A 23,224-nucleotide genomic window follows, 5' to 3' on the forward strand; every position below is an offset into this window, starting at 1 on the left:
GTTGGAGAAGATGTAGCAAAATCGGGACACTAATACATGTGTTGGTGGAGCTATAAACTGATTAAACCATTTGGGAGGGCAATTTGAATTATGCCCCAAAGGCTATAAACCAGCATATATCCTTTGGTCCATAATACCACTATTAGGTCTATAATTCAAAGAGTTTTTTTTTTTTTAAGTTGGTGGAGAAGGACCTACTTGTATAAAAATATTTATAGCTGTTCTTTTTGTGGTGGCAAATAATTGGATGTTGAGGGAATGTCCATCAATTGGGGAATGGCTGATCAAATCATGGTACAGATGGGTGATAGAATACTATTGTACTCTAAGAAATGATAAGCAAGATGTTTCTAGAAAAAGCGGGAAGGATTTGCATGAATTGATGCAGAGTGAATAATCAAGAGAACATCGTATACAGTTAACAACAATATTGTATGATAAACAACTGTGAAAGACTTTGCTACCCTCAGCAGTACAATGATCCAGGACAATTCTGACGGACTTATGATAAAAAATGCTATCCATTTTCAGAGAAAGACATGTTCAAGTCAGAATGTTTATGAAAAGACATTTTTTTCCCACTGGTTAATGCCCTTTTAATTTAAAATATTTTTCCATGGTTACATGATTTATATTCTTTCTTCCCCTCCCCCAACCCTCTCCCATAGTTGACATGCAATTCCACTGGGTTTTACATGTGTCATTGATCTAGACCTATTTCCATATTATTGATAATTGCACTAGGGTGATCATTTAGAGTCTACATCTCCAATCATATCCCCATCAACCCATGTGATCAAGCAATTATTTTTCTTCTGTGTTTCTACTCCCACAGTTCTTTCCTTGGATGTGCATAGTGTTCTTTCTTGTAAGTCCCTTCGAATTATCCTAGATCATCCATTGCTGCTAGTAGAGAAGTCCATTACATTCAACTGTACCACAGTGTATTAGTCTCTGTGTACAATGTTTTCCTGGTTCTGCTCCTTTCACTCTGCATCACTTCTTGGAGGTCGTTCCAGTTCACATGGAATTCCTCCAGTTCATTATTCCTTTGAGCACAGTAGGATTCCATCACCAACAGATACCACAATTTGTTCAGCCATTCCCCACTCAAAGGGCATCCCCTCATTTTCCAAAGTTTTGCCATCACAAAGAGCTCAGCCATGAACATTCTCATACAAGTGTTTTTCCTTATCTCTTTGGGGGGTTCAAACCCAGCAGTGCTATGGCTGGATCAAAGGGCAGACAATCTTTTGTCACCCTTTGGGCATAGTTCAAAATTGCCCTTCAGAATGGTTGGATCAATTCACAACTCCACCAGCAATGCATTAATGTCCCAATTTTGCCACATCCCCTCCAACATTTATTACTTTCAGAAGGATGCTATTTTTAACATAAATTTATTTATATTTTTATTTGGGGTTTGGGGGTTTATATGAATATTCTCTTACAATAATAACCAACATGAAATATGTTTTGCATGATAAACATTTGTAATGCAGATCAAATTGTATACCATCTCTGAAAGGGGGGCAGGAAAGGAGAAGATAATTTGTATCTTATAATTTTGGAAAACATGTTGAAAATTGTTATTACATGTAACTGGTAAAATAAAATATCTTTAAATTAAAAAAAGAAATTCCATGAAAAAGAAAAACTCCTGGTTCTCTAATTTTTGCTTCTACTTGAGACCCATAACATTATTAAAAAGTAATTGCTTTTTTTGTCTTTATCATGAATGTATTCAATTATTCCTTATTACTTTTTAAGGCCCCCTTTAGCAATCTGATGTAGCTTATGAACTCAAAATAATATTTTAAAATACATAATGAAAATACATAGGATTACAAAGAAAATGAATTATTTTGAAACAGTTATTTGAATATCTGAAAAACAAGTTAAGAATTTGCCCTGGAGAGAACCTTAATGAACTGATGCAAAGTGAAATGAGCAGAACCAGAAGAACATTGTACAGAGAAAGTAAAACATTGTAGAACAATCCAATGTAATAGACTTTGCTATTAGTAGCAATGCAATAATCCAGGACACTCCTGAAGCACTTATGTGAAAGAATGCTAACCACATTGAGAGAAAGAACTATGGGAGTTGAAATGCAAAAGAATATTTATCTCTTGTATATATGGGTATGTGATTTGGGGTCTAGGCTTTAAAAAAATTACTCTATAGGAAAAACGAATAATACAGAAATAAATATCAAGTGATAATAATTGTATAACCCAGAGGAGTTGCTTGTTGACTCTGGGAGAGGGGAGGGAAGAACAGTAAGAAAGAAAATAAATCATGGAAACATGGAAAAATTAAAATTAAAAAAAGAATTTGCCCTGGAATGTGAGCTTCTTGAGGACAGGGACTGTTTAATTTTTGTCTTTTTATCACTAGTATCTTGTGAGTAGTATGAACCTAATATTTATTGATAAGTTATTTTCATACCTTCATGTATTCTTGCACTAGTAGGTCAATAAGCATTGATTAAATGCATATGATGTGAGGCAGCTAGATGCCACAGTGGATAGAGAACAAGGTCTGGAGATGGGAGGACCTGGGTTCAAATCAAGCTGGGTGATTGTAGGCAAGCCTCTTAACTGACATTGCCTAGCCTTTGTTGCTCTTGTGCCTTGGAATGAATACTTAGTATTGGTTCTAAGACAGAAGGTAAGAGATTTTTTGTTTGTTTGTTTGTTTTTATTAATGAGCTTTGGCAGTAGAGAGCAAATTGAAATTGCTAAAAGCATAGCATCATTTTCCAACTACAATCCAGGCTACTCTTTGATTAAAACAGGGTTCAGCACATCCTCTAAATTCAGTGGCCTGTCTGAGATATTCAGAGGGTTCAACACCTCATATGGAAGTTTATAGCATTCAGAAGGGAATAAGAAAAGAAAGAGTAGAGAGAAAAGCAAAAGAAGTTGTATGCTCAGGAGAACAGAAGAAACCAGTTCATATGATGATGAGAATTAACATTTATATAGTACCTTCTATGTGTCAGGCACTCTGCCTGTTTTACAATGATCATAATTGCTCCTCACCACAACCCTGAAATAGATGTGGCCATTATCCCTATTTTATAGATGAGAAAACTGAAGCAAAATGACTTGCCCAGGGTGAGACAGCTAGTGTCAGAGGCTAGATTTGAACTCAGACCTTCTTGATTCCAGGTCTTGAATTCTATCCATTGTGACAACATGTTATCTCATATGATAGTCTCATCTGCCTCTCAAGTTCACTGAGGTACATATGTAAGGGCTTAAACAACAATAGCATTGGAGGAGAAAAGGAACCATATTCAACAGACAAATTTTGGAGGTAGAATTGCCAAGATTATGCAATTGATTGGCTATGACTGGGTACGGGAGGTAGAGACAATAAGGAATTGTCATATAGTACCATGATTTTCTTTAATGAATCGACCAAAATTATGGAGTCCCTACTGTGCACCAGGCAGTGTGATATTTAGTTAAAAGTGAAAAAGAGTCCCTTCCCTTGATGAGCTGACAGTCTAGGTGAGAGGAGACCACTTGTATACAGACAGATATATACAAAAGATGGAGAAGACACTGTCTTGGGGTAGGGCAGTGGAGGGAGATGAGGAAAAACCTGAGGTAAGATGGTAATTGTGCTGAGTCTTAAAGAAGGCTAGAGTTCAAGAAGGGCATTCCTGACTTGAATGAATCACATCCCACCTTTCCTGAAATAATCAATCTTATCTTCAACACAACCACACCTACACACCTGCCCTTCCCTATGCAAGCTTCCATACCTCAGGGGAATTATAATACATGAAAATCATATATATATATACATATATATTTATCTTTGTATAATAATGAGAGCCCCCCCCTCCCCCCGAGAAATATGTATCATCAAACAAGGAAATTTTCTCATTGGCAAAATCTAAAAAAGTATGTCTCATTTTGCACTGAGTCCTTGGCCTCTATCACAGTGGGTAGTATATTTCATGATTAATTCTCTGGAATCATAATTGGTCATTATACTGATAAGAGTTCCAAAACATGTTTGCCTTTACAATATTGTTGTCATTGTATGATGAATAAATTGTTCTCCTACTTTTGTTCATTTCACTCTGAATCAGTTCAAACAAATCTTTCCAAGTTTTTCTGAAACCATCCCTAAAAGTATTCATCATTTCTTATAGCACAAGAGTATTCTATTACACTTATATACCATAACTTGTTCAACCATTCCCTGATGTAAGGGCACTTCCCTCAGATTTTCAGTTTCTGTCACCTCAAAAATAACTCTTAAGTATTTCTGTACAACATGAGAATTTATTTTGCTCTGGATTAATTCTTTTCCCCCTTCTAATCCTCCCTACTCCCTTCTTCCCTTTCCTTGCTGTTTCCCTGCTGAATGAAATGTATTTCTGTGCCTATCTGCTCGTGTATTTTTCCATCCTCTTACCAGACCAGATGAGAGTGAGGGAGTGAGGTTCAAGTGTCAGCCACTCCCCCTACCTCCTACCCCTTGTTTGTATGGATGCCTACCCCTGGGGTCTGAGTCACACAGCTGTTATCTTTTGCCAAGCATGTTCCTTTCTCAGTATTCTGCTCAGGGCCTGTTCCTTATCCCGGGTATCTTCCTTCTTCAGTCTAATCCAAATCTCCCCTATAACTGGTAGTAAGTAGGTGTCAAAGCTAAAACCTGTTGTTGCCAAGGGATGTCTATTCCTTTGGAGATGTCCTGATATTGCGTATGGGACTTTCTTTTGTACTGGTGCACAGCCACTTCCTGCTCTGGAGTGCTCTTCCATAAGCATGCTTGTGGCCATCCCCAGGGTCCATAAACATTTCTCTGTTCCCTATGCCTTCTTGGGCTAGAGAAATGATCTGCTGTGGCTTTCTTTCTTGGATTTCCCCATCAGGATTTGATCTACTAGATTTTCTAGATCTGTTTGGAGAAATTTTGGAGGGGAGCTTGCTACATTTTTTTCTGCTCCTCTACCTTCTTGAGGATAGTTATAATCTAATCTCTAAACATCACGCACAGTGACAGTTGAACAGGTACCATCGGAAAAGTTTCTCTTCCCCAACATTCCAACTCACCCTACATCCCTAGGACATCTCGTGAATATACAAGATGATCCTCAGAAAGTCAGTGACTGGTGAATAAGGACCCTCTCTCTTCCAGGCTCCACATTTTCATTTTGAATGAGATAAAGTGATGTCTTGACTTGAAAGTGAATTGAATTTAACAGAAGAAGAATTGCACAAAGTAGTCATCCTCACCAAGTCCCGTGGCAAGACAAGAGGTAAGATGACTGGCAATGGTCCAGGGTGCAGTGGATAACCTTGATATTTCTTTGACTAAACTCAAAGTGCTCCACATGCCTCCTTCAGCTATCTCCATGGTCAAATTGTTCTCCTTTGCCCTTTTCATCAGGGGAAGGCTTCATATCCTTTGGATAGACATACTCTTAACTCAACAATGGGCTTGTGTCCCATCAGTTACCTTCAAGCCCATATGCCAAAATGGTTTTGCTGGGGTGGGCAGTGGCTGCAAAAGCTATAATTTCTTGGAGCCAGAGGTGAGAGTTGGGTGACAGGTGGCCCCCAAAGGTAGGTGAGTAGCCCTGAAAAAGATTCAGCAAGACCTCATGCCAGAAGTGATAGTCCTCCCTGAACAACCCATACACTAGGCTTGCAACTTCAGTGTTTTTCTTCCCTCCTCATTCCTCTTATAGAACCATCTAGTCAGATGCCAAATCTCATTATCTCTACCTCCAATTTAATTCAATAAAAATTATTAAGCATTTACTATGTGTCAGGCACTGTGTTAAGCATTTTCTAAATAGTATTTCATTTGATCCTCATAACAATTCTGGAAGGTTAATTTCTATTATTATCTTTATTTTACAGATGAGGAAACTGAGGCCGAGATCGTAAGTCAGCCAGCATCATACATACTGTTAGTATGCATTTGCACTCAAGTTCTCCTCACTCCAGAACTTGTACTCTATCCAGCTCTCTACTGTAGCTAGCCACCATGATAATTCATATCCCTCCTCTTTTCACTGCTTGCACAACAATCATCCTAGGTCTGGCTGTTATCACTTCTTGCTTAGGTTATTACAGTGGCCTCCTAATTGTTCTCCCTGTTTCCATTTTCTCAGCACTCTAATCCCTCTTTCTCACATAGTGTTTTTCCTAAAGTGGCGGCTCCCTATTGACCATAGGTCACATTATTTCATCTTTATTCCATCCTTTTAAAATTTCTGCTTTTATGTTTTATAATGTAAATAATTACTGACACAGTGGTACATGCATATAATTTGTAAATAAGTCAATTTGCAAATATATATATATATAAGGCATGTACACCCCAATTTTTTAAACCCTTACCATCCACCTTAGAATCAACGTAATGTATTGGTTCCAAAGCAGAAGAGTGGTAAGGGCTAGGCAAGGGGGTAAGTGACTTGTCCAAGGTCACACAGCTAGGAAGTATCAGGCCAGATTTAAACCTAAGACCTCTCATCTCTAAGCTTGGCTTTCAATCCACTGAGTCACCCAGAAGCCCCTTGAACCCCAATTTTTTTAATCAATAAGGTTGTGGAATCCATAAAGTTTAGAGACTGATGCTATAAGGTGTCAAATTTAGAAGGTTTTCATAATCGTTGAAATGGGTAAAAAAAGGGCTTAATATCTAATTAACAAAAAATAAGTTAGTTAAAAGAGGAAACTACTATAGATCCTTCCCCATTGCACCAGATTATCTAACTCTTCCTTCTACTCATTCGTCTGAGGGTGTGCTTCATGCCTTTTGCCCTAGGTCAAACTTGTGGGGCTTGCCATGGGCATAAAAATTCCTAGTTATGACTCTGCTTCTGGTCCTAGGTGACAGCTCAGAGTTGAATTTATGTACACTTTGAAATATGGAAGAATCAAGATCTTTATTACCTTAAATTAGGCAAAACAGATGTTGGCAACCTCAGAGTCTCTCCTGTGGTCACTCACCCTCTTGTGAGTCAGTGGAAATCTGGGGAGAGAGCCAAATCCTGCTGACCTCCAGGCCACAGTTTTAACCACAAGACCACATCGCTTATTTCATCTAGCAATTAATAAGTGTTGTGATGCCCTGCTCAGTGCCCTACACAGAGTTAGAGCTTACTCCTGGTAAATATTTATTGATGATGATGATTGCTGGAAAATTATTACATGGTTACAAAGACACACTGAGAATACAAATAGAACAATTAGGCATCACTTGCACTCTTAGAATTACCAGTGATCCCTTCATGACAATGTTACCAAATAGTTAAAGTTGGAGACTCTTTTCAAATATAAAACAAGATTCTTTCTGTAATATGAGTAAGCAAGCAACAAGGCAATTATTAGGTCCTTAGCATAGCTCATCCAGTGGACGCAACAAAATATTATTTAGATAGAAGCTGTTCCCCAAGTCCAAGGAATTACGTTATTTCAGAGAATTCAGGAAAAGAGTTTTTATGTGTGGTTGTACACGATATCTGAAGCTATTGTATTTTCTCTTGCTTTGCTTCAGAATGTCACAGGCAAGAAGTGGAAAGATGTGGTATTTTACAGATCTAAAACGCAGACAACTGTGTGAACTTGAGATTTAAAAAAAATACATGTTTTGGGTAACACACTACATGTTCTTGAATGCCGTGTCTCCCTTGGAGTTCACAACTGCTTTGTGAGGTCTGTATGACCTTATTATTCCCATTTTGAAAATGAGGAAACAGAACAGGAGTGTGCTAGAGACAGCTCTAACTGATTAATGAGAACTGATAGTTAAATTTTCATTGTCAGCATTTATCATGGAAATTGGCAAATGCTACAAAATCAGGGTTTGATTAATTATCTTGACTGGCTAAACTTAAAAGTATATATTGCGTGTGTGGAGGGGGCTAGCTGGGTGGCTCAGTGAATTGAGAGCCAGGTCTAGAGATGGGTGGGTCCTTGGTTCAAATCTGATCTCAGGTGCTTCCTATCTGGCCCTGGGCAAGTCACTTAGCCTCCATTGCCTAGCCCTTACTGCTCTTCCAAATTAGAACTGATACTTAGTATTGATTCTAAAATAGAAGGTTAGCGTTTAAAAAAAAATGTATGTTATGGGTATACTTTTCTTAAGAGATCCGGTTGTTAAACATTTACCAGCATCTCCCTGTATCAGAGGCTTAGAGAGATACTAGATGGTAAGCTAAAGATCTTGGACTTGAGTGAAGATGTTCTGACACTAACTCTTCTATCCTCTCTACCATGTTTCAAGCTATTACAATGAATTCATCAAACAGTAATTTCATTACAATTCTTTTTTTAACCTTTACTTTTTCTCTCTTAGTAATAATTCTAAGACAGAAGGGCCAGGGCTAGGGAATGGAGTTAAGTGACTTGCCCAGGGTCACACAACTAATTATCTCAGACTACATTTGAACCCAGGTTCTCCTGACTTCAGACCTGGCTCTCTATTCACTGAGCCACCAAAGTACTTTATAAATATTTTCCCATTTTATTTCACAACCTCAAAAAACTATATAATCACTAGCTCTTATTAGGGAGTCATAAAAGGGTATAAGGAAGAATGTTATGTGTGCACACACACACACACACAGAAAGACAGAATAGAATTTTGGCAGCTAGGTGGTACAGTAGATAGAGCAGCAAACCTAGACCTGGGTTTCCTGTCCCATTTCATTATAATTCTAAGTGCTTTCTTATCGGAGTGTAAATTTTGAGTTGGGTTAAATGAAGTTAAATAACTTGCTAGATCACACAGATAATCATTGGCTGAGGTAGAGTTTGAATCTAGGTCTGCTGACTGACAATCCAGCAGCATTTCACTGGGTTATTTTGGTTTTCTGGGTTTTTTTTCCAGTCACTTTGGTATTTCAATGGCTCTATGATATCACTGATGGTGGAATTTCCCTGAATGAATGAATGATTGAATGAATGAATGAATGAGTGAATGTAGAGTCGGGTACCTTTCTTGGACAAAGAGTAATGTGTGCTGAAGAATCAAATTCTGCTGACTGGAACAGAATTGTTTGCCATGTCATATCCTGAGAACATAAGGGGGATGGAGTAAATTCTTTTTAAGAGAACATTGATTGATTTTTGATATGTTTTATGTCCCTCACGCTGGGGATAAAGCATTGGTGGGCATGGGTGAGTGAGGCAGCTGGGCATGTGATTAGCATTTGGGTTTGAGTGACTGATTGAAGGGAGAAGGAGAGACAGAGGTGTCTTCTGTGGTTGGTATCTCAGCCACAAATGGTGGACTCTAGGCTTCAACCTAAGGCAGCATTCTTGGGCTGTGCATGGAGTTGATTGACTGTTATAGTTCAGAGAGAGCTGAACTAAGAAAGAATGAGAATACACCCATTTCTCCTGGCCCCTTCCGTGTTTTGGGTTAGGGAAGAAGAATGTGGACATTAAATCTGAATTTTTCCTGTTCTTTAAAATTGGTTTACAATTTGTTTAAATTGTTGTACCACCAGCATAGATAAAGTTTTGATCCATCTATAACTGCTTCTGGATTTTGTGTTTGCATATTTGTGAATAGGGAATGCAGTTGGGTGGCACTGTAGATAAAAAAGCTGGACTTGGAGACAGAAAAACCTGAGTTCAAATCTAGCTTCAGACACCCTGTGCAAGCCATTTCAGTCTTGCCGTGGTCAGGGTCCAGCCTCACTCGCGACTCTAGGGTTCCCGACAGATGGCGAATGATCAGTCAAAATAAATAAATTAAAATAAATAACAAATGGAAGACAATTTAATCATTACGGCCATGGGACTGCTTTGCATCTCCGAGCTGCTCTGACATTCCCAGGCTTGGGATTTATTTTTATATCCATATTCTTGGCATGCAGATACACAAAATCAAAGAGAGATAATTTGAAAAGTGATACATTAACTTTTAACAAATCACTTGATTAACATTCTATATTTTTGTATTGTGATTACAGAAAGAATACAAAATAAATTATTTCATCACAGGTGGCTTACTAGGGAGTTTGAATTACTGATTTGTGTAATTGAGTCACTGAAGCATATTGAAGCTTAATGTACCTGTACATATTGTATGGGCCTCTATGATTGATTTGTGTGCTGGCTTCATGAGAAAGTTTTGGGCTTGGCCTGTAGCTGAGGTTTTGCTGGGAATTATGTACCTAAGTAAAAGTTAACCCAGGATAGTCTTTTTGGTATTGGGTTTAAGGGTCTGATCATTTGGTGACTTTTTGGGGAATAAGGGTACATGTGCTTTGCTTTTGCATTACTTCTTTTGAGACTAGGGGGAATAATAATCATGCCAATTCATAGGTAAGGGGCATTGATGAAAGAAGTCATGCAAGGGGGATAGAGTGGGCAGTCACATCTCTACAAGGACCACTCTGTGGTCTCCCCAGCTACCACGTGTGACTCTGTCAAGGCGTCGTGAACTGATGCCCCCCAGCATATCCCCCTTTTTTTATTTTTGAGCTGAGGAGACTTCAGTTCAATTTGGACTTGCCGAATGGTGGACCCTAGGTATCGGATAAGGATTGGAAAGCAAAAAAGAATGAGAAAAAATAAGACAAGAGCAAATCCACAAGCAATAAAGGTATGGGTCAAATCACTGTTGGAGATAAGGAAAGAGATGCTGTTATAAAATGAATTAGCAATGGATGAAGCTGAATAAAGGGAGGTACCAGAGTGACTGATATCTATGATTTATCTGTATAATGTGGACTCCATGTAGGGAAGGTTGCTAGTGATGCAATGAGTGCAGTGATATCCAAAATAAGGGGTGCAATGAAGGGTTTTAGGATGGTTTAAACTGGTGGAAATCAATTGTAGGGCATAAATGCCTGGACCATCATACCAGTAAATAGTCATATTAACAGGAAGCATAATAAAGGGTGGTTATTTAACAACAAATACAATGATAGCAGGAATGGAGGGATTAAGACAATTTGTTAAAATACATAGCAAGAATTTCTATAAGTTGTGGGGGAAACACATTGTACAATCAATGCATAAGCTTGAATGGGTTTGGAACTTTTCTTGTCATTAGAGCACAGTAATATAGCAGGGGGAGAGAGAAATAATGAATTTCCACAAAGAAAAATTAGTAATGTGTGAACCTTAAAAATTCCCAGACCCTACTTCATAAGATTGGATTAAGACCATTCCCCATTTGGGCAGTGAACTTCACCTACTTAAGTCTGCCCTAGGGGAAGATAAAGTTGTAAACTCTTTTCTGAACTATGAAAAGAACTTAAACCCATACTTATAGTAAGACAAAAAGTTCTTAAACTATGCCTATTTTTGGATATAATGCAAAAGGGTGCTAAGTACCTATAAAGGTCAGGCAACTTGTGAACTTACAAGGAGCAAAGAGGTGAAAACTTACTCAGAGATTCTAGTCTACTCTGGTGTGAATTACTCAAAAGTTCACACCTGGTGTGAACTAAGAATGGTCTGTCCTTTGAAAAACATCTACTGTGATTGGTAGATGTAAGAATTTAGGGGAGGTGACAAAGGAGAAAATGCCCTTTAAAAGGAGACAAAAAGCTCTCTCTGAAAACAGTCAGATGGAGGGTCTCTCTCGAGACTCTCTCGGGGACATTTCAGATTGTGGATTGAGCTGGTGAAGGCAGCTGAGATGGAGCTGGCTTGGTGTCACTAGAATCCTTGCTTGGACAGATCTTGTGGTGAGTGATTAAAGACTGACTGATCTTTTCTCTTAAAGGCTTAGGCCTGGGTTGGCCAGGGCTACCCTGGGCTGGCCTATCCTTTTCTCATTATTCCCCCTTTTCTCTCTTTCTCTCCTTTTCTTTAATTCCTCATTTGTATTAATTAAAATCTCTATAAAACCCAGCTGACTTGGGTATATTCATAATTGGGAATATTTCCCTGATGACCACCTTATATATTGATTTAAAAACACGACACTGTAGTGAACCATATTTTCTGCAGTCACAAATTTACTCATCCACTCCTTATATCTATCACAATTTATATCTTCCACTATTTTAATCACTACAGTTTATGGCTCCCACTCTTTTAAATCTTACAAATGGAAGATAAGGGGCTTTCAATGGCAGAAATACCAGAGGGTACAGATAAAATGGCTATCATGGCAAGAATTTAAGGTGGCAGTACAATCAGGAGGTATAAATTGTTGCTTGTCCATTCTTTGTTTTGCTTGGGCTGCAAGTGTCCCAATTTGTCCCCAAGTTAGGAGAACATCTTGTTGTTTTAGCACAGTCTCTGTATCTTCATTCTCCCAGGCTTGTTGTTGGGATGGGAGTCTTGGCAGGAATGGGTGAATCTTTCTGGAATCCAAGTGTGTATGAGAGTACCTGGAGGGGGGGCACAAACAGATCCTTACCCCCAAAAGAGGGCTGGGACTACCAATGATTAATAATGATACTTTTCCAAATGACCCTTTTTAAAAATTAATTTGAAATTAGAAAGAGCTTTGAATGTATGTATCTGTTTTGAAGGTTGGGGAGATGCAGAGAGCATACTGCTTCAGTAGTATGAATAGAAGTAAAAACTGGATTAGAAAAGGTATCCAATGATACACAGATGGGCAGGATTTAACATGTATTTCAAATAGCAATTATTAATATTGATGAAACTTTAGCTGAATTTTCTTTTCATCTTCATGGATCTTGTTTGTCTGGACTCACTGATGTATGTGGTCCATGTTGCTTTGGATATGTCCTTTTATTAAGAAAATTTTTGGTGGAACTAACATATTGTGAAATAAATTCTTTTACTTCAGGAAATATAAAAATTCCTGAGGTCTTAACCTTTTATTTAAAAATTTTGATTATCTTTCCCTTATAAATAACTAAATTATATTTGTAACATTTAGTTGTAGGCCAATCAGAATCTCAGTAATGCAAGGGAAAAGATTTTGTTTAAAAATATACATGCATAGACCAAGCAGTAAAATCAATAAAAGCAAGATATAATGAATGCAGTTATTTTTTTCTTAAAGAACAAGATTTTCACCCACAATCAATAATACTACAATTCCAATCATTATCATAATTTGGAAACAGGTTGCTTGCATGTTGTCTTGAGAGTCAAAGAAAAGAGGAGAGGAGCTATAGGGCAGTGGCTGTCATGCTCTTCCAAAAGCAAAAGGTGGAAAAGAGTGGACAGGTGTTCAACCATAGGTGAAATTCCAAGATGAGTCACTGTACTGATGGAAGGAGTCAAGATCTCTGCCCCATACTAGTGATGATCCAGTTGGAGATATCAAGGCAGATGGCAAGACTCCTAGTGTTCAATTTATGGTTGGACTGAATAATATTTTAGTTGATCACCAGGAATTTAAATTTATAAATCCCAAATGAGTTACTCAAGTCAGAATGGAATTTATGGTAATTTATTTACAACAGGGAGGGAAGATATTAAGGAAGAGAGAAAGAGAAGAAAAAGAGAGATAGCTGCTGGCCTCCTCTTGAGCCAGGCAGAAGTTTAGAGGTCCCTGCCAAAGGGAAGGAGTCTCAAGATGATGGGCCCTTCCAAAGGCTGGTGCCTCCAGAAAGGCAGAGGGAAAGGGAGTCAGCCTTTGCACTCACCAGGAAGCCAAGGAAAAGGGGTCACCAGGAAACAGGTCCAGTCAGCACTCTTCTGAATGAAGAAAATTCTCCACTCCAGTAGAACTGCCATAGAACTCTAGCAGAACTCTATCTCACAGGAGGTTCCACTCCAAGTGAGAGTTCCAACTTGAACTGCTAAAAGAACCCCCAGAAGAACTAAGTTCAGGCCCGTGTCTCTTTCTTTTAAAGACCTTTTTTTTCTTGCATCATTTCCCTTAATCTTTACATCTACCAATCACAGCCAATGCTCTGCTCTAGGACCACCCAGAAGGCAGTCAATTCTGATTTGTTACCCACTCTTTCACATGTGGGTCACAGACCTCCCACTCAGTGTGTGAGATGGGTGTTCATACCTCTTTTTGGTTAAATCCAAAATGGGTAGATCTCCATACTCATCTTTAAGTACTGTGCTTACCTTTTTGGGGGATTAAATCTAAAAATAGACCAGGGATTACAATTTAATCTTCACAATCAAGGAAGAACTAAATACCTTCATTGTTACAATCTGGGGAGAGCCTAATCCAATCTTCACACTAGAGATGTTCAGAATGAATGGAGATGAAGTTTACAACACTAGAAACTGGAGGTTGTAGCAAGAGTTTGAGCAACAGCCTAGAATTCTCCAAGAGCTGGTTGGGTCAAAATTCTAAGCTATTGAAGGAGGAGGTTTCCAACAGTCAGTCTGGAGCTGGAGGTGAAGACTGAAGCTGTAGATCTGGGACTCCCCTGGACAAACCATCTATCAAGCAGACTGCCTGTGAAGATCAAATAGAAGAGGCTGAGAGGAAATCTCCAGTGATCCTGATGGACAGATTGACTGGGGAAGAGAATTTCTATCTTGCCTGGATCATCTAAGGACCCCATAACTTGGATTCTTGCTACCTGACCCACCAAAGGACTCTAAAGTGAGAATCTGGGCTCTCTGTTAGGACTTATCTTTAGTAATCCTTAGTAATCTTTAGTTTAGTTTAGTTTAGTTTAGTTTAGAAAAGGATAAAGCTTAGAAATTAATTATAGTGGGTTGAATATCTTGGGGCAAATAGTCAGATGCAAACCTATCCCCTTATTCCTTTCCCATCATTCCCTTCTCTGATAATAAACTATTTTATTAAATTGTGATTTCCCCCTTTGTATATCTAATCCCTTCCCCCTTTCCTAAAAATTCCTATATCAAGGTGAAGGATCAGGAAAACCTTCATATAATGTAAAAATTGACTCGAATCCAGGACTTCAATCCCCAGAAGTCCTTGCTCCATTTCCCCAGAATGCTTTGTAATCTCACTGAATTCTCACCTGACCCGAGAGCGAGATGGGGTTTTTAACCTGGTTGTGAATAGGCTCTACCCCTCTTTTTACTTCTTCTTCGGAGCCCGCGTGGCTCTCCACCTAGCAAGCAAGATGTGAGTGGTCGTGAATAGGCTCTCTGGGCCTAGACACGTGCTTTTCTTACTTGTGTTTTTCTTTATATTTAATCTTCAATAAATCTCATAAAAATAATCATACTCCTTGCAGAGAGAAACTAATTTCTACCTGCCTCAGCTTCCCCAAATTTTAATCTTAACAATGGTCCAAAGCATTCGACTTGAGCTTACAAGGAAACTAGGGTTCTGAGAGGAGGGAGAATACATTCTAGGAAGAGGAGAAAGCTTGTGAAAAGGCAGAAAGACTGGAGATGAGTATTATGTGTAATTTGCTATGGTGGGAGACAGAAATACAAAAATAGAGAAAGAGACAGAGAGAGGCAGAGGGTATCAGTCAGAGACTGAAAAATAGACATAGACACATTTAGATGGCCCAACTTCCAGATGATAGACATGTAGGGTTGCCATTGGGTTGGGGCTCAATATCCAATTTGGTCAAATTGGCTAAAACTTCTGCTTCACTAGCATCACTTTTGAAGGCACTGCTGTCTCTGACATCCTGATGACATCCATGTTATGGGGGGTGTCAGTGTGGGAGTTTGTTGAATGGGTTTCCCATTGGACAGCTCCATGTGATGGTTCTTCCTAGCCTAAGGACCTATAATTTTTTATGTCTTGGCCATCTGCCAAGTGGCATAGAAATATGCCAAAGGATATATTTGTGATAAGAGACTTAGTGAATGCTCATAATAGCTTTCTTGTATATAGCCCATTAAGGTTGCAAAATGTTTTACATAAAATATTTCGTCTCACCCTCACCACAATCCTGGGAGGTGGAAGCTATTCTCATTCCCATTTAACAGATAGAGACACTAAGTCTCAAAAAACTTAAGCAACTTGACCAGGATTATACAACTAGTAAGTATCCAGAGCAGGATTCTAACCCAAGTATTCTAATATGCTCTGCTTCCTCTTAGATGCACATAGAGATTTAAATAAAGACAATAGAAAATTCTTGGACAAATGTCACAGTGTTATTTTATTAATGCTCTTTTTTCTGCATTCCTCCAGTCTTGCTTTTGATATATATGATCTACATGATTTCTGGAAGTCAATTCATTGCTCATAGATAGTTTCCTTATCAGCATAATGAGGGGATTGGACAAGATGGCATCCGAGTTCCCTTCCAGTGCCTTAGATCTATGATCCTCTCTGATGAGGGACTGGGGAAGGGATGGAAGAAGAAGAGGAAATAAGCAACAAAGATGAAAAAAATTAATAAAAAGATGGGACAAAAATAAGGGATGAGGTTGGGCATAAGATAATAAAGACTGGAAGAGAAATAAGTAGCAGTGGTAACAATATCGATGATGAAACATTCACTTGGGACAATTTCTTCCCATTGAAAAAATGGGTCGTCTCCTTTGTTGATAAATACTGTTCAGAGTACCGTATTTTGATGCTTCCTACTCGCCCTTCTTTACTACATTTCATTATTCTTTGTTTTTATTGGCTTCTCAGCTGGAATGCTGAACAGATTGGAGCGTCTGCCCAAGATTGCCCAGTCCTTAACAGCCCAGCAAGTGCTGCCTCAGTGGGAGTTCAGCAAGGCAGAGACCTCTTCTAGCCAAGGCCCTTCCCCCTCATCTCACCTCAGAGGACTGAGCCACCTGGCTCTGCTGTGTCCTCACTGAGACATATTTCTGAGAGCAGCAAACCTGCTAATGAAACTACTGCCCCAATTGAGAATCCCAGCTGGAGCTCGCTAAAAGCAGGTCTAGCGCCACACTGGAATACTAATAGCTTGCACCACCATGCTGACTGACCCAGACAACCTCCCTCCTTCCCACAATTGGGCCAGTTGGCTTGTCTGTGCCAGAAAACAAAATTGAGGGAAGAAGAGAGGAGAGAAAAGGGAAACTGGGAAAGATTGTGACGCTATCCTTTCCCCATAAGTGCTCATTATGCTGCCACCATCTCTGCTTCATCACTTCACCCTGTTATTTCGGTTGGTCCATGAGGCTGGTACCTCAGCTTCTTAAAGATGAACCTCAAATACTATAAGAGTTTCCATCTAGTTTTCTCCCCTTCCTGATAGAAGCCAACTCATGTAACTGAGGCTAGTTTTCTGGAACATCTGTCCACAACAGCTGGGCACATGAATCAAAAACCATATCTACAGGAATGGGCACACATTAAAAATAATGATGGCTTTGCCTAATCTCATCGAGTTAGGAAAAATCCCAGCAATGACCCCTGCTGTCAGGTAAGAGTTGGACATACCCAGACTCCTCAGGTTTATTTTGGGATGTCTGGAAACTCATAACCCTGGAAGACTTTCAACTTTGTGTTTCAAAATCTTTCCTGACTGCAAGTTCTTTCTCTAAACTAAACTAGTTTCTAATTATTTATTCTTTTTTTAATCCTTACCTTCTTTCTTAAGATCAGTTTTAAGATAGAAGAGTGGCAAGGGTTAGGCAACCAGGGATAAAAGACTTGTACAGGATCACACAGATAGGAAGTGTCTGAGTTCAAATTTGAATCCAAGTCCTCTCTATTCTACTAAGGCTCTCTAACTACTCTGCTACCCAGCTGCCCCATATCATTTATTCTTATCTGAATTTGGGGAAGAATAAGTGCTTCCATGCTCTGTAGGGAGACCCTTTACATGCCTAAAGACTGTATCTCAGCCTCCTTACTTCCAAAAGGTTTTTGAAATGGGAAAAAGGGGGAAGAGCACCCAGCCAGGCATAGAAGAACAATCATCAGTCTTGATTTTAGAAGTCTTGAGTTCAAATATTGACCTGGGCTCTAGCTGTGGGACCTTGGTCAAATTACAACCTCTCTGAGCCTCAGTTTTCTTGTGATCAAGCAGTAATAGGTGTTTTTTTTTTCATGACATTCCCTGTAATCTCTTCTACAGGGCCCCAACCAGCATCCTTTTACATGGTCTTCTTCCTCCACTAGAATGTAAACTTCTTGAGGATGCTTCTGCTTTGTTTGCTTTCATTTGTATTCTTTATGATTAGAACAGTGCCTTGCATACAGCAAGTACTTGACAAATGTATCTATGGCTCTGTTTTCTCTCTGTCTCTTTCTTTCACTGTCTTTTTCTGTATCTGTTGGTCTATCTATCTTTATTTTTCTATTTATGTCTTCTTATCTCTGTCTGATTTCCTCTGCCTCTCCGTCTGACTCTCTTTTTGTTTCTTTGTCTCCCATCCTCCCTATCTTCTCTGTTTCTCCCCTCTCTCTCTTTTCTCTCTCTCCCCCTCTCCTCTCCCTCTGTTTCTGTCTCTCTCTCTCTCCTTCTATCTATCTGTCTGTCTCTCCCTCTCTCTCCTGCCCCTCATCCTCTCCTCTGTCTCCTCTGTCTCCTGGAAGAAAGGTGACATGGTCTGCTCAGACTCCTTCCCTCACAGGAGTGCTAAAGTAAAAGTAGGTTTTCATATGCCAGGAAATGTGAGCTGTGCCTAGGGAAATGCTTTCCTAAGGCAGTATAGCAGTATCACAAAGGGAAACAAAATTTTTCCTTGACTTTTTATCATGTCGTACCCAAAGAGCTCAGCACTAAGGTGCTAGATCTAAGATCTGATCTCAGGCCGGGGAGGTTTGGAGATGGGGTCACTGTCATCTCTTGGAGTTACTCTGCAAACCTACATGCCTCTAATTTCACAGGATGTTGAAGGTATGAGGGACTTCATTGATTGTTTGGTCCCACCCTCTGATTTTACAGATGGATAAACTGAGGTCCAAAGAGGGCAAATGACTTAGTCAAAGTCACTTAGATAGTTTAAGTAGCAGATACAGGATTTGAATACAGGTTTTCTGATTCCATGTCTCAGGCTGCTGGCACCAATCTCTTCAAAAGAAAGACTGTTTTATTGGAGTAAGTCCCAGACTGGCAGTAGGGAACTACCACTTACAAATGATGTGACTTTAGCTAGACTACTTAAATGTTCTATGTCTCAGTTTCCTCATCTATAATATGTGGATAATGCCTACTTAATGTATAGTATTGTTATATATATATATAGTAATATATAGTATATATACTATATACTATAGTATAGTATAGTAGCTCAAGCTACTAAGATACTGTCATATTATGAAAATACTGTATAGAATTTGAACCTCTACAAAAAAAGTTGAGTACAAGCATCCCTTCCACTTTGCAGGGGTTAGGGACATGGAACATCTGCAATCTGGAAAATCTACCTAAAGTTTTTTGTCCCTCCCTTTGAAACAGAGAAGAAATCGGAATTTTTTTCTTTTTTTCCTTTATGGGATGTTTATAGTACCTTATTGTAAAATTTGGGTTGAATATTTGGTCGTACGCTACATAATTTCTAAACTTTTCCCATGTTGTCTGCTGGTCTTCACACGTTTTCTCCAGCTTCCATGAAACTTCTAAATTCCCATTTAATTTCTTATGCCAACTCACAGTATAATGAAACTGTGATGGGGAAAATTGTGATGTGGAAGGGATACCTGTATTCTTATTTCATGGATGAGGATATCGAGACCAAAAATGGTTATGAGATATATCTAGTTACACGATTCATGGAAAAACTGGTGACCAAAGATCCTGACACAAATCCAATCATTTCCATATTTGATATTAAAGGGAAGGAAGACCCATAATTGTGGTTGAGGCAAATTATAGGGGTAACTACCATCCTTTTGGGTGCATTCCCTCCGGGAGGAGTGTCCGTGCTCCTGGAAAGAGTGGAGGGGACATTGCATCTTGAGAAAGGGGCAGAACAATGACAAGTTCCTGGGAGTAGTGGGATAAGGATGATCCTTCTGTGTAACACCATAGTATTTCGAAGCCAGGCATTGGGGGCTACATCCTGTAGAAGACAAAGTCACCCTCCTACTCTAGTTACCCAATTCTAGTTCTAGCTCAGAATTTGGGGACAGTATTGAAATGCCACAAAATGTCTATGAGTGAAATTCCAGCAGAATTTCTCATGAAAAGAGGACAGGTGCTTTTTCCTGGGACCTTATGGGGTAGAGAGCAAGTGAGTAATGAGTGCAGGTCAGAACTTCAGAAGCAGGTAATAGCCCAGGGTGTCTTTCTCCCTGGCAAGTCCAGCGCTCTACATATGGAAGATCTGCATCCTAACTGGGGGTTTTGTTCTTTGGAAAGAAAGGAGAAATGAAGCTCGTATCAACTGCCAGTAAAGACTTGGTTATTCTCCAACCCAAACCACACTCAGTGAGGCAGTCTGAGAAGACAATGGGGAGCCTCTTTCTGCTGAGAACACTATGAATATGCATGTGGTGCAGACTGGGCGATTTACCCCTCTCTCTTTCCCTCCCAGTATTGGACATTTGCCACTTTCTTTCTTACTCTATTTCATTGTTTCTTCCAAAAAAAAAAAATCATAGAATCATGTAATTTTGGAGCTAGAAGGAACTTGATTATTTGGCCCAGGACCCTCATCTTGTGAATGAGGAAAGCTCAGAGAATTTAAGCTGGTCACACAGAGAGTTAGTGGCAGAACCACAGACAATGTGATAACTTGGAAAAGAACTTTATATTTGGAGTCAGAAGATCTGGATTGGAATCCTTGCTCTGTTATTTGCTACTTATAATCTTAAGCAAGTCCCTTATCCATTTTTTTTTTAATTTATAAGATGAGGGAGTTCAGCTAAATGACCTATATATACGTTCCACTATACTTCTAAAGGTCAGGTGGTGGTACAGTGCATATAGTGCTAAGGCTGCAGGCAGGATGCCCTGAGTTCAAGCCCAGCCTCAGACACAGACTACCAGTGTGACCCTGGGCAAGTCATTTGATCCTGCTTGCTTCAGTTTCCCCATCTGTAAAATGAGCTGGAGAAGAAACTGGAAAACCACTCCAGTATCTTTGCCAAGAAAACCCCCAAATAGGGTCATAAAGAGTCAAGCACTATTGAACAACAAAAATAATTCTAAATCTATGATTCTAAGCTTAGTGCATAGCTCTCTTGATTCTTCAAGAGCTTTTGCATTTTCCTGTTATAGTATTCAATTTCTCCCTATCCCTTTGCTCTCTATACATGATTATACCCTTAAAAAAAGCATACACTTACCTTTCATTTTAGAATTAATACTGTGTATTGGTTCCAAGATAGAAGAGTGGTAAAGGTTTGGCAATGGCAGTGGAAGAGGGTTAAGTGACTTTACCCAGAGTCACAAAGCTAGGAAATGTCTGAGGTCAGATTTGAACCCTGGACCTTCCCTCTCTACACTTGGCTCTTAATCCACCATTTTAGTATTTGTGGTGGTGGTGGTGGGGGAACTTCCCTTGATCTTTTTGTCATATCCAGCTACCATTCCATTTCACCTCCTCCTCACTGCTAAACACCTTGAAATTGTTTGTTTAGACCTGCTGTCTCCACTTCCTTTTTAGTCATTATCTCTTCAACCTCTTGCTCTCTTGATCTGGCTTCTGCTTCCACTGTATAGTGAAACCACTTCCTCCAGGCTCATGAATGACTTCCTAATCACCCAGGCCTTGGCCCTTTTTTCACATTCATTCTCCACTCCTTGTTTATGAAAGAGCTCTTTCCTGCTGAACAGTCTCCACTCCATTGAGTTCAGAGAACTTCTGCTCTTTGGACTTTCTCCCTCCTGGTGTAAATGTTCCTCTTCTGTTCTTTCACCGACCTCTTCTCTTATTCCAGACCCTTGTCTATCAATGTCATCTTCTTGTCCCTTGTCTTTCTTGGGGGTGGGGACAGAAGTCTTTCCCCCTTGACAATCTCATTCAGGAAAAAGTGAGAAAACCTTCTAGCACTTTGGACCTCGTGGAACCAATGCTAACAAGAGTAACCCAATAGGTTGTTCTAGATGAATTGAGAGCTCTACCCTCCAAACTGATGATCCTAGGCAGGCAAATACAAGCATTTATTAAGTGCTCACTGTATATCAAGCACTGTGCTAAGATGCAAAGACTATGGAAGAAAATTAAATTTGAGAGCAAATAACTAGTTTAAATAGATGGCATCTATGAAGGAGACTTGGATTTTTGGACCATGGCTTAAAATATAAAAATAATGGGTTCTTGGCTAGGGATAGATGGTACCTTACAAATACTGGTGAAAATGCATTTTCCTAGAGTTGTACAAATCAGAAGAACAAGAGTAGCTAAAGAATAGCAAGAGATATTATCCTGTACAGTATAGGAGACAAAAATCCAGGAAAACTGTCAATGATAAATTAAGCCTATGGTACCACATGTCTATATACAACTGCGCAGAGCAGAGATGTCAAACTCAAATAGAAACAGGAGCCGCTAATTTCTGTATAAGGATCCATGTAGCTGCATACTGACTTAGTTTTTAAATGTAACTTTTCTATATTTTATTGTATATTTATTTATTTTGGTAAATATTTCCCAATTATGTTTTTTTAACCCTTATTTTCAATCTTAGAATCAATACTGTGTATTGGTCCCAAGGCAGAAAAGCAGTAAGGGGCTAGGCAGTAGGCATCAAATGACTTGCCCAGCTTCAAACAGCTAGGAAGTATCTGAGGCTAAAGACCTCTCATCTCTAGCTCTGGCTCTAAATCCACTGAGCCACCTAGCCATTCTCTGCCCCCCCCCCCCAATTATGTTTTAATCTAGTTCTGGCTACACTTGGGAATTGCAGGCCACATGTGGCACAGGCCATACATTTAATACCTTCTGTCTAATGGATTGTTAATGAGTATGGCACATATAAAGTCCTATTTCAAAGAGACAAATTTGACCTAATGGGTACCATTGAGGCATGATGAGATGGAATCTGTGTCTGGAATATGGCTCTAGAAGTACAAACATTATTAAAATGGATCCTATAGATAAAAAAGTACAATATAGAATTGTGTATTAAGAAGATATGCTCATCTGAAGTTTCAGTGTCTTCACATAAGGCAATCCAAGAATAGGAAGGGACAAGCATGATGGAGAACATTTGGATCAAATTATAAGGAAAGAAGGGCTGTTTGGTGACTCAGTGGATAGAGTACCAGGATTGAAGATGGAAACTCCTGGGCTCAAATATGGCATCAGATGCTTCCTAGCTGGGTGATCCTTGGCAAGTCACTTCACTCCCATTGCCTTGCTCTTACCACTCTTCTTCCTTGGAACTTAGCAGCGATTCTAAGACAGAAGTTAAAGGTTATTAAAAAAAAAGATATAAGGAGAGAAAAACTGAAGTGATATTGTTGTAGGAGCATCACATGGAAACAAGGAAGAAAGAGATTGAGGAATTCTTCAAACAGGTTAAA

The 23,224-nt window shown here is 39.3% G+C and overlaps 1 long non-coding RNA gene across 1 annotated transcript; it reads left to right on the forward strand.

Annotated features, from left to right (window-relative positions):
• Window positions 1–3,089: 3,089 nt before the first annotated feature.
• LOC103100344 (uncharacterized) lies at window positions 3,090–6,485 on the forward strand. Its single transcript, XR_001623884.2, has 3 exons — window positions 3,090–3,324; window positions 5,167–5,287; window positions 5,895–6,485. It is a non-coding gene; the product is annotated as an uncharacterized LOC103100344 (long non-coding RNA).
• The last annotated feature ends 16,739 nt before the right edge of the window (window positions 6,486–23,224 follow it).

This window comes from Monodelphis domestica, chromosome 7, assembly GCF_027887165.1.
Source record: "Monodelphis domestica isolate mMonDom1 chromosome 7, mMonDom1.pri, whole genome shotgun sequence".
NCBI classification, from domain to species: Eukaryota; Metazoa; Chordata; class Mammalia; order Didelphimorphia; family Didelphidae; genus Monodelphis; species Monodelphis domestica.